This window comes from Zeugodacus cucurbitae, chromosome 3 (genome assembly GCF_028554725.1).
Source record: "Zeugodacus cucurbitae isolate PBARC_wt_2022May chromosome 3, idZeuCucr1.2, whole genome shotgun sequence".
Taxonomy (NCBI): Eukaryota; Metazoa; Arthropoda; class Insecta; order Diptera; family Tephritidae; genus Zeugodacus; species Zeugodacus cucurbitae.
Genome location: NC_071668.1, coordinates 37,948,658 through 37,961,027, shown reverse-complemented (window position 1 = coordinate 37,961,027; position 12,370 = coordinate 37,948,658).

The following is a 12,370-nucleotide window of genomic DNA, read 5'->3' as shown; positions in this document are numbered from 1 at the left end:
GTTATGACCCCCAGGTCTTTGATTTTTTCTTTCATTTCCTACTTGACCATATTGACTTCTATTAGTAAGTCCTGTTTCTTCTAGTATGTAAAATGCTTCCCTTAATGGGTTAATGTTCCTACCGTAAATTATTGCCGATAAATGAGGCGGAATATTATTTAAAAATGTTTTTAATATTAATGATTCGTTTGTCTTAGGAGAAAATTCTGTCGGCTTATTTTCGTCTAAATTATACTTAGAGTTATGTTTTTTAAATTGTAATAATAATGACTTACATTATACTGCCTGGTTGTGATGGCCTGGTGGAAGAGTTGGTGATAGCTTTCTCTTAATCCGAAGTTCCGTATCAGTTCTGTCTTCACTTCGTCCCACGATGAGTCGCTGTTTAGTGTTCGTATTATCTGGAGCGCCTCTCCTTGGATCTTGGTCTTTATGTGTCTCTCCCACACATAATTTTTGGCCGGTTGGTTCTCGTTGAACAAGGGCAGGATCAGTTGCACCTCTCTAATGAATGAAGAGATGTCACAGTTCCCGTCGCCTCTAAACTCTCTGATTTTCGCAGCTTCCTTAAGGAGGTCCGATGCTGATATCAGGTTTAGGTCTTGGTTGTTGGATGCCATAGTTTTTGTTTTTGTTGTTGTTACTTCAATTTAAGCAAGTTTCTGTGTTGTTAAGCCAGTTGTGTTGTGTTGTGTTTGCTTATTCAAAGTATACAGTTATGTTTATGTGGCAATCGGTTAAAAGTAATTATTCCTGAGGCAATATGCAATGCGACATTACCTCTGAGACTCATTAAATTGTCAACAAAACAATTTCTTGCTGTACAAATGTAGCGAATAACGATTTAATTTTCGCATTTGATGCATCCTTGCCCTTCTCGTAGAAAATCGCCGATTAAATAAATTTAAATTTCACCTTTTCTCAATTATTTCACTTGTTCGATTAGCGTTTGAGTTCAATTTTTATTTTTGTTTTCACATTTTCACTTTTCCGATTTGGCGTTTGAGTTAAATTTTTATTTTTGTTTTTATTTTGTTTTCGCACTTTCACTTTCACTTTTCCGATTTAGCGTTTGAGTTCTTCTTCTTTGTCTAAGGACAAAGTTCCGTCGACTGCGCCAGTTATGTTTATGAACTATTGAACTTCGGTTCAATATTAGTTAAATTTATAGTTAGCTTAATAATTACTTCGGTTCAATAATTCTTTTTCTACGTTAAACTTTAGTTTAACGTTTGTAAATGCAAAGACGTGACTTTCCTGGTTGATAGTCAAAATTCTTCTGATCTTTTATTTCTAATATTTTCTTAAGCTGAGTTCTATTTTCTAATACAAAATATATTATTTCTTTTCTTATTATTATTTCGGCGCAACCACTTGTAGTTGAATGTTATGAATTGCAGTTGCATTCATATCGGTCATGCCGATGGTGGTTGGCATCGACGTCGACGTAATTCGCGTGTTTCTTATCACCATAGGAAGGTAGAAATCGGACCACAAAATGGCGAAACCTGAAATCATATAAAGTGCCATAACTAAGCCATGAACAAAGATTTTAAGGTAAAATTAGGTGCAAAAGAACACCCCTACTAAGTTTTTTGTGTATACCTCGTAAACTACTAAAGGTATATCAACCAAACTCTGTAGAGTCCTTTCCTTTAGGTACTTACTTATACAGTCTAAAAATAAAAAATGAATAAAATGAACCCCGAGTTCATAAATTTAATATTTTATCCGTATATTCAACTTCGGTTCAATAATTCTTTTTCTACGTTAAACTTTAGTTTAACGTTTGTAAATGCAAAGACGTGACTTTCCTGGTTGATAGTCAAAATTCTTCTGATCTTTTATTTCCAATATTTTCTTAAGCTAAGTTCTATTTTCTAATACAAAATATATTTTTTCTTTTCTTATTATTATTTTGGCGCAACCACTTGTAGTTGAATGTTATGAATTGCAGTTGCATTCATATCGGTCCTGCCGATAGTGGTTGGCATCGACGTCGACGTAACTCGCGTGTTTCTTATAACCATAGGAAGGTAGAAATCGGACCACAAAATGGCGAAACCCGAAATCATATAAAGTGCCATAACTAAGCCATGAACAAAGATTTTAAGGTAAAATTAGGTGCAAAAGAACACCCCCTACTAAGTTTTTTGTATATATCTCGTAAACTACTAAAGGTATATCAACCAAACTCTTTAGAGTCCTTTCCTTTAGGTACTTACTTATACAGTCTAAAAATAATGGAATAACCGAACTTAGTTATTTTTTAATTTGTTTTTCAAGTTTAAATATAAAGATCATAAATCAAGTACATAACAGACTCAAAATATTCAGCAGCATGCGCGATTTTTTTCCTCGAAGGGCTTTACATGTCTATACACTAACATAACTTTCTTGAAATGAAACCGCCCCTTGGTTTACAAAATACTCTGTCAAAAAGACCTCTAAACAAAATGCGATATTAGATGCATAACGACGAGTTCTATTTATTGAATGTACTGCACTCCCAACAACCTGCGAAAAGTCTTTGACCTTTTGCAGAATACGCCATCGAGTGGTTAAAATACCAAAACAATTATCTATTACTCTTCGAGCTCGTGATAATCGATAATTGAAAATTGCTTTGTTTCGTGGCAGCTCTTTACTGGAGCAAGGCAGCATTTTGTTTTCCTACAACAGTGTTCGGCCAATGTTTTCCATTTTTTCATAAAACATGCATTTTGGTGCTAATTTCTTCATGTTATTATTAAAACAAATATATTAGATCATAAAAGCCTCAACTTTACTGTCTTTAAACAGCTTAAAACCTGAAATGTATTATGCAACATTCATAACAGTAAGGCATTTCGATAGTATCCCGTAGCTCCTAGAAAAGACTTTATTTGTCTTGTTGTTTTTAGTAATTTTAGATCTTGTATTTTATTTATCTTCTCAAAATTCGGTTTATCTCCTTCAGGTGTTAAAACGTGGCCTAGAAATTGTGTTTCTTTGGCACAAAAATTGCACTTGTCAAATTGTACCTTAAGGTAATGCTTCTTTAGTGCATTGAAAATTTTTGTTAGACTTTGTATATGCTCTTCTAATGTTGTACTGAAAACGAGAATGTCATCCATGTATACTACGCATATTTCATTTTAGTGTTCTCTAAGAACTCAATTCATCAGCCTTTGAAAGGTTGATGGGGTGTTTTTGAGACCGAATGGCAATCTAACGTATTCGTAATGACCAAAAGGGGTGGAAAAAGCGGTTTTCTTTCTATCTTCCTCTTTTACTAAGATTGGTGGAATCCTTTTGCGAGATCGAGTGTCGTAAAGTATACAACTCTTCATAATTTTTCTAATATATTATCAATGTTTGGAATTGGGAATTGGTCATCGATTGTGATATCATTTAGTTTTCTGTAGTCTATCACGATCCGCCATTTCTTTGTTTGGGAGTTTTCTGATTTTGTTGATACTATCCATAAAGGACTATTGGAAGGGGAATTGCTATTTCTTATGATTCCTTGTATTAACATTTCCTTAATTTGTTTAGTTATCTCATCTTTGTGTACCTGTGGGTATCTGTAAATTTTCGAATATACTGGAGTGTCCATCGTGGTCACTATCTCGTGTTCAATAGCTGGTGTACTAGTAAGGTCATCTCCTTCTTTATAAAATAGTTTTTTGTAATTTTTTATTAACTTAGTAACTAAAAATTTCTCTTCTTTATTTAGATTTGTTGTAAATTGCTCAATTTGTAAATCCCTATTTTCCGTACTTTCCAATTGGTAAATTTCATTAAAATTATATGGGCAAGAATTCATAAATTTTATCACTTCGTTATTAATTGTTAAGGTATCGTTTCTCATATCAATAACTGCTTGTAATGGTTTTAATATGCTTTGCCCAAGGATTGCATCGAATCCTTTATTATGTAGGTCAGTTAATTTCCATGACATATTTGCGTCAAAATTATATTCGAGGGGTAAACTTGTTATTATTTTCCATTTGATTAGTGCTTCACTAATAAATGACCGGGTTTTTATTGAGTTATTTAATAGTATTCTTTTATACTTGATTAATTTTCTATTGTCAATAAGGGATGTAGTAGAGCTTGAGTCAATTAGGCATGTAATCTTTTCATTTTTGTTGATAATTCTACTAACGGAAGGTAGTTTTGGTATGGTCCAAGGAAAATTTTCTTCTTGGTTTATATGGTCTATTTCAATTGGAATTTCATTCCTATAGTTACGTCTTGCACCGTTATAATTGTTATGGTTTTGGTAAGTCCGTCTGAATGACCTTGCTGTGTTATTACTTTGGTTTTGATTATTGAAACGATTACAGTTTAATCGTGTTTGTTCTGTATTTCCTTGTCTAGGATTCGTCCTTGTTCTTTCGTTTTTGAATTTATTGTTAGAATTGTTGATATTATAAAACCAATGATTTGTTTCGTTATGACCCTTTGATTTTTTCTTTCATTTCCTACTTGACCATATTGACTTCTATTAGTAAGTCCTGTTTCTTCTAGTATGTAAAATGCTTCCCTTAATGGGTTAATGTTCCTACCGTAAATTATTGCCGATAAATGAGGCGGAATATTATTTAAAAATGTTTTTAATATTAATGATTCGTTTGTCTTAGGAGAAAATTCTGTCGGCTTATTTTCGTCTAAATTATACTTAGAGTTATGTTTTTTAAATTGTAATAATAATGACTTACATTATACTGCCTGGTTGTGATGGCCTGGTGGAAGAGTTGGTGATAGCTTTCTCTTAATCCGAAGTTCCGTATCAGTTCTGTCTTCACTTCGTCCCACGATGAGTCGCTGTTTAGTGTTCGTATTATCTGGAGCGCCTCTCCTTGGATCTTGGTCTTTATGTGTCTCTCCCACACATAATTTTTGGCCGGTTGGTTCTCGTTGAACAAGGGCAGGATCAGTTGCACCTCTCTAATGAATGAAGAGATGTCACAGTTCCCGTCGCCTCTAAACTCTCTGATTTTCGCAGCTTCCTTAAGGAGGTCCGATGCTGATATCAGGTTTAGGTCTTGGTTGTTGGATGCCATAGTTTTTGTTTTTGTTGTTGTTACTTCAATTTAAGCAAGTTTCTGTGTTGTTAAGCCAGTTGTGTTGTGTTGTGTTTGCTTATTCAAAGTATACAGTTATGTTTATGTGGCAATCGGTTAAAAGTAATTATTCCTGAGGCAATATGCAATGCGACATTACCTCTGAGACTCATTAAATTGTCAACAAAACAATTTCTTGCTGTACAAATGTAGCGAATAACGATTTAATTTTCGCATTTGATGCATCCTTGCCCTTCTCGTAGAAAATCGCCGATTAAATAAATTTAAATTTCACCTTTTCTCAATTATTTCACTTGTTCGATTAGCGTTTGAGTTCAATTTTTATTTTTGTTTTCACATTTTCACTTTTCCGATTTGGCGTTTGAGTTAAATTTTTATTTTTGCTTTTATTTTGTTTTCGCACTTTCACTTTCACTTTTCCGATTTAGCGTTTGAGTTCTTCTTCTTTGTCTAAGGACAAAGTTCCGTCGACTGCGCCAGTTATGTTTATGAACTATTGAACTTCGGTTCAATATTAGTTAAATTTATAGTTAGCTTAATAATTACTTCGGTTCAATAATTCTTTTTCTACGTTAAACTTTAGTTTAACGTTTGTAAATGCAAAGACGTGACTTTCCTGGTTGATAGTCAAAATTCTTCTGATCTTTTATTTCTAATATTTTCTTAAGCTGAGTTCTATTTTCTAATACAAAATATATTATTTCTTTTCTTATTATTATTTCGGCGCAACCACTTGTAGTTGAATGTTATGAATTGCAGTTGCATTCATATCGGTCATGCCGATAGTGGTTGGCATCGACGTCGACGTAACTCGCGTGTTTCTTATAACCATAGGAAGGTACAAATCGGACCACAAAATGGCGAAACCCGAAATCATATAAAGTGCCAGAACTAAGCCATGAACAAAGATTTTAAGGTAAAATTAGGTGCAAAAGAACTACTACTAAGTTTTTTGTATATATCTCGTAAACTACTAAAGGTATATCAAACAAACTCTTTAGAGTCCTTTCCTTTAGGTACTTATACAGTCTAAAAATAATGGAATAACCGAACTTAGTTATTTTTTAATTTGTTTTTCAAGTTTAAATATAAAGATCATAAATCAAGTACATAACAGACTCAAAATATTCAGCAGCATGCGCGATTTTTTTCCTCGAAGGGCTTTACATGTCTATACACTAACATAATTTTCTTGAAATGAAGCCGCCCCTTGGTTTACAAAATACTCTGTCAAAAAGACCTCTAAACAAAATGCGATATTAGATGCATAACGACGAGTTCTATTTATTGAATGTACTGCACTCCCAACAACCTGCGAAAAGTCTTTGACCTTTGCAGAATACGCCATCGAGTGGTTAAAATACCAAAACAATTATCTATTACTCTTCGATCTCGTGATAATCGATAATTAAAAATTGCTTTGTTTCGTGGCAGCTCTTTACTGGGCAAGGCAGCATTTTGTTTTCCTACAACAGTGTTCGGCCAATGTATTCCATTTTTTCATAAAACATGCATTTTGGTGCTAATTTCTTCATGTTATTATTAAAACAAATATATTAGATCATAAAAGCCTCAACTTTACTGTCTTTAAACAGCTTAAAACCTGAAATGTATTATGCAACATTCATAACAGTAAGGCATTTCGATAGTATCCCGTAGCTCCTAGAAAAGACTTTATTTGTCTTGTTGTTTTTGGTAATTTTAGATCTTGTATTTTATTTATCTTCTCAAAATTCGGTTTATCTCCTTCAGGTGTTAAAACGTGGCCTAGAAATTGTGTTTCTTTGGCACAAAAATTGCACTTGTCAAATTGTACCTTAAGGTAATGCTTCTTTAGTGCATCGAAAATTTTTGTTAGACTTTGTATATGCTCTTCTAATGTTGTACTGAAAACGAGAATGTCATCCATGTATACTACGCATATTTCATTTTAGTGTTCTCTAAGAACTCAATTCATCAGCCTTTGAAAGGTTGATGGGGTGTTTTTGAGACCGAATGGCAATCTAACGTATTCGTAATGACCAAAAGGGGTGGAAAAAGCGGTTTTCTTTCTATCTTCCTCTTTTACTAAGATTTGGTGGAATCCTTTTGCGAGATCGAGTGTCGTAAAGTATACAACTCTTCATAATTTTTCTAATATATTATCAATGTTTGGAATTGGGAATTGGTCATCGATTGTGATATCATTTAGTTTTCTGTAGTCTATCACGATCCGCCATTTCTTTGTTTGGGAGTTTTCTGATTTTGTTGATACTATCCATAAAGGACTATTGGAAGGGGAATTGCTATTTCTTATGATTCCTTGTATTAACATTTCCTTAATTTGTTTAGTTATCTCATCTTTGTGTACCTGTGGGTATCTGTAAATTTTCGAATATACTGGAGTGTCCATCGTGGTCACTATCTCGTGTTCAATAGCTGGTGTACTAGTAAGGTCATCTCCTTCTTTATAAAATAGTTTTTTGTAATTTTTTATTAACTTAGTAACTAAAAATTTCTCTTCTTTATTTAGATTTGTTGTAAATTGCTCAATTTGTAAATCCCTATTTTCCGTACTTTCCAATTGGTAAATTTCATTAAAATTATATGGGCAAGAATTCATAAATTTTATCACTTCGTTATTAATTGTTAAGGTATCGTTTCTCATATCAATAACTGCTTGTAATGGTTTTAATATGCTTTGCCCAAGGATTGCATCGAATCCTTTATTATGTAGGTCAGTTAATTTCCATGACATATTTGCGTCAAAATTATATTCGAGGGGTAAACTTGTTATTATTTTCCATTTGATTAGTGCTTCACTAATAAATGACCGGGTTTTTATTGAGTTATTTAATAGTATTCTTTTATACTTGATTAATTTTCTATTGTCAATAAGGGATGTAGTAGAGCTTGAGTCAATTAGGCATGTAATCTTTTCATTTTTGTTGTTAATTCTACTAACGGAAGGTAGTTTTGGTATGGTCCAAGGAAAATTTTCTTCTTGGTTTATATGGTCTATTTCAATTGGAATTTCATTCCTATAGTTACATCTTGCACCGTTATAATTGTTATGGTTTTGGTAAGTCCGTCTGAATGACCTTGCTGTGTTATTACTTTGGTTTTGATTATTGAAACGATTACAGTTTAATCGTGTTTGTTCTGTATTTCCTTGTCTAGGATTCGTCCTTGTTCTTTCGTTTTTGAATTTATTGTTAGAATTGTTGATATTATAAAACCAATGATTTGTTTCGTTATGACCCCCAGGTCTTTGATTTTTTCTTTCATTTCCTACTTGACCATATTGACTTCTATTAGTAAGTCCTGTTTCTTCTAGTATGTAAAATGCTTCCCTTAATGGGTTAATGTTCCTACCGTAAATTATTGCCGATAAATGAGGCGGAATATTATTTAAAAATGTTTTTAATATTAATGATTCGTTTGTCTTAGGAGAAAATTCTGTCGGCTTATTTTCGTCTAAATTATACTTAGAGTTATGTTTTTTAAATTGTAATAATAATGACTTACATTATACTGCCTGGTTGTGATGGCCTGGTGGAAGAGTTGGTGATAGCTTTCTCTTAATCCGAAGTTCCGTATCAGTTCTGTCTTCACTTCGTCCCACGATGAGTCGCTGTTTAGTGTTCGTATTATCTGGAGCGCCTCTCCTTGGATCTTGGTCTTTATGTGTCTCTCCCACACATAATTTTTGGCCGGTTGGTTCTCGTTGAACAAGGGCAGGATCAGTTGCACCTCTCTAATGAATGAAGAGATGTCACAGTTCCCGTCGCCTCTAAACTCTCTGATTTTCGCAGCTTCCTTAAGGAGGTCCGATGCTGATATCAGGTTTAGGTCTTGGTTGTTGGATGCCATAGTTTTTGTTTTTGTTGTTGTTACTTCAATTTAAGCAAGTTTCTGTGTTGTTAAGCCAGTTGTGTTGTGTTGTGTTTGCTTATTCAAAGTATACAGTTATGTTTATGTGGCAATCGGTTAAAAGTAATTATTCCTGAGGCAATATGCAATGCGACATTACCTCTGAGACTCATTAAATTGTCGACAAAACAATTTCTTGCTGTACAAATGTAGCGAATAACGATTTAATTTTCGCCTTTGATTTCAATTTCGCAACACCATTTTTTTTTTTAATATCCTTGCCCTTCTCGTAGAAAATCGCCGATTAAATAAATTTAAATTTCACCTTTTCTCAATTATTTCACTTGTTCGATTAGCGTTTGAGTTCAATTTTTATTTTTGTTTTCACATTTTCACTTTTCCGATTTGGCGTTTGAGTTAAATTTTTATTTTTGTTTTTATTTTGTTTTCGCACTTTCACTTTCACTTTTCCGATTTAGCGTTTGAGTTCTTCTTCTTTGTCTAAGGACAAAGTTCCGTCGACTGCGCCAGTTATGTTTATGAACTATTGAACTTCGGTTCAATATTAGTTAAATTTATAGTTAGTTTAATAATTACTTCGGTTCAATAATTCTTTTTCTACGTTAAACTTTAGTTTAACGTTTGTAAATGCAAAGACGTGACTTTCCTGGTTGATAGTCAAAATTCTTCTGATCTTTTATTTCTAATATTTTCTTAAGCTGAGTTCTATTTTCTAATACAAAATATATTATTTCTTTTCTTATTATTATTTTGGCGCAACCACTTGTAGTTGAATGTTATGAATTGCAGTTGCATTCATATCGGTCATGCCGATAGTGGTTGGCATCGACGTCGACGTAACTCGCGTGTTTCTTATAACCATAGGAAGGTACAAATCGGACCACAAAATGGCGAAACCCGAAATCATATAAAGTGCCAGAACTAAGCCATGAACAAAGATTTTAAGGTAAAATTAGGTGCAAAAGAACTACTACTAAGTTTTTTGTATATATCTCGTAAACTACTAAAGGTATATCAAACAAACTCTTTAGAGTCCTTTCCTTTAGGTACTTATACAGTCTAAAAATAATGGAATAACCGAACTTAGTTATTTTTTAATTTGTTTTTCAAGTTTAAATATAAAGATCATAAATCAAGTACATAACAGACTCAAAATATTCAGCAGCATGCGCGATTTTTTTCCTCGAAGGGCTTTACATGTCTATACACTAACATAATTTTCTTGAAATGAAGCCGCCCCTTGGTTTACAAAATACTCTGTCAAAAAGACCTCTAAACAAAATGCGATATTAGATGCATAACGACGAGTTCTATTTATTGAATGTACTGCACTCCCAACAACCTGCGAAAAGTCTTTGACCTTTGCAGAATACGCCATCGAGTGGTTAAAATACCAAAACAATTATCTATTACTCTTCGATCTCGTGATAATCGATAATTAAAAATTGCTTTGTTTCGTGGCAGCTCTTTACTGGGCAAGGCAGCATTTTGTTTTCCTACAACAGTGTTCGGCCAATGTATTCCATTTTTTCATAAAACATGCATTTTGGTGCTAATTTCTTCATGTTATTATTAAAACAAATATATTAGATCATAAAAGCCTCAACTTTACTGTCTTTAAACAGCTTAAAACCTGAAATGTAATACATAACATCAAACAACATTCATAACAGTAAGGCATTTCGCGCAGGTCACTTATGCAATATGCTATATTTATTTGAAATGCTTTAAATCATTTAGTTTTACCTCCGTCACTTTGCCCGTCATAGCTACTAATGCTGGCAGAGGTAAACGTATACCTAGCATTACGGAATGCAAGTATGCTATAATTTTTTTATTTTATTTTAGTTATAAAAAACGAGCCTGAATTTTGTGATTGAATAATAACTTAATGTGACTTGTCCCACAGACTTTTAATAATTGGTAAGCTGTGTCCTTTAATATTTTTGATTTTCCACTTACGATCGTTCGCATTATGTACGCCAATAGCTACGTTTGTCTATTCTGAGTTTATACTTATCTTCTCGAAATATGCTCTGATTTGTATCAAGACTGGAACCGAACAGCCGCTTTTAACGGGATATGAACCGAACATCGAACCGAACAGTTTTTACAGTGATCTCCGCATAAGTGCCTCCCCGTTTAAGTGCCTTTCTCGCTTATGTGCCAAAATTTTGCGGCATCGTTTTTTTACTCTCGCAACAAAAGTTGCTAAGAGAGTATTACAGTTTTGTTCACATAACGGTTGTTTGTAAGTCATAAAACTAAACGAGTTAGATATAAGGTTATATATATCAAAATGATTAGGATGACGAGACGAGTTGAAATCCGGATGTCTGTCTGTCGTCGTCCGCCCGTCTGTCCATGCAACGGATAACTTTAGTAAAAATTGAGATGTCTTAACGAAACTTGGAGCACGTATTCCAAGACACCCTGAGCAGGTTGGTATTGAAAAAAAGGTGAAATCGGACCATTACCATCAAATGGCGAAAACCAAAAACACATAAACTGTCATAACTAAGCTATAAATAAAGTTATAAAAGTAAAATTTGGAACAAAGGATCAAAATAGGAAGGGGCATATTTGGATGTATTTTTTTTTGTAGAACTGGGCGTGGCCCTGCCCCCAAATCGGTTATTTGTATATCTCGCAAACTAATGAAGCTATATAAACCAAACCTTTTGCAGTCAGTTCTCTCCCTTGCTTCACTTGTGAAAAAAATTTCAAAAGCGGACTATAACTTTTCAAGGCCTCAGATATCGAAAATGTTGAACTCAGCGCCTAAGGGTACATTTTAACCGGAAATATGGGTAATTCTCTCAGATAATTTAAAGTAATTCAGAGGAAATTGTTTTCTTCTAATAGTGTGTCTCTGTTCCAAAAATTATTAAAATCGGGTCATAACATCTCTTAGCTCCCATATATCTAATTATAGGTTTTTCAAAAATACGGTGGGCTTTATTCCGCATATATTTATCGGTTAATATGTTAGATATCTTAGAAAAATTAAGTGAGCGTATAGTCTTGGATATAGTGTACCTTGCAGGTGAAAATGAATGAAATCGGTTCAGGAATTACCTCACCCCTCATATACTATATATGAAGATTTTCGTTATTATATTCAACTTTATAACAAATAACAAATTGTTTGCAATTTTCCTCTTTTAAGTGCCTTTAAATATTTGTTTGCATTGAATGCCCTGAATATTGTCAAAAGGAATCTAAAGGCCGGGTGCGCTGTGGATAATGAATATTTGATAAATTGGAATTATTGAACTACTTTCCTTCCAACAGGAAGGGTGTAGTGTTCCACAAGGACAACGCCAGACCACACACTTCGTTGATGACTCGTCAGGAGCTAAGGGAGCTCGGATGGGAGGTTTTATCGCATTTACCTATAGCCCGGACATGGCGCCAAGTGATTA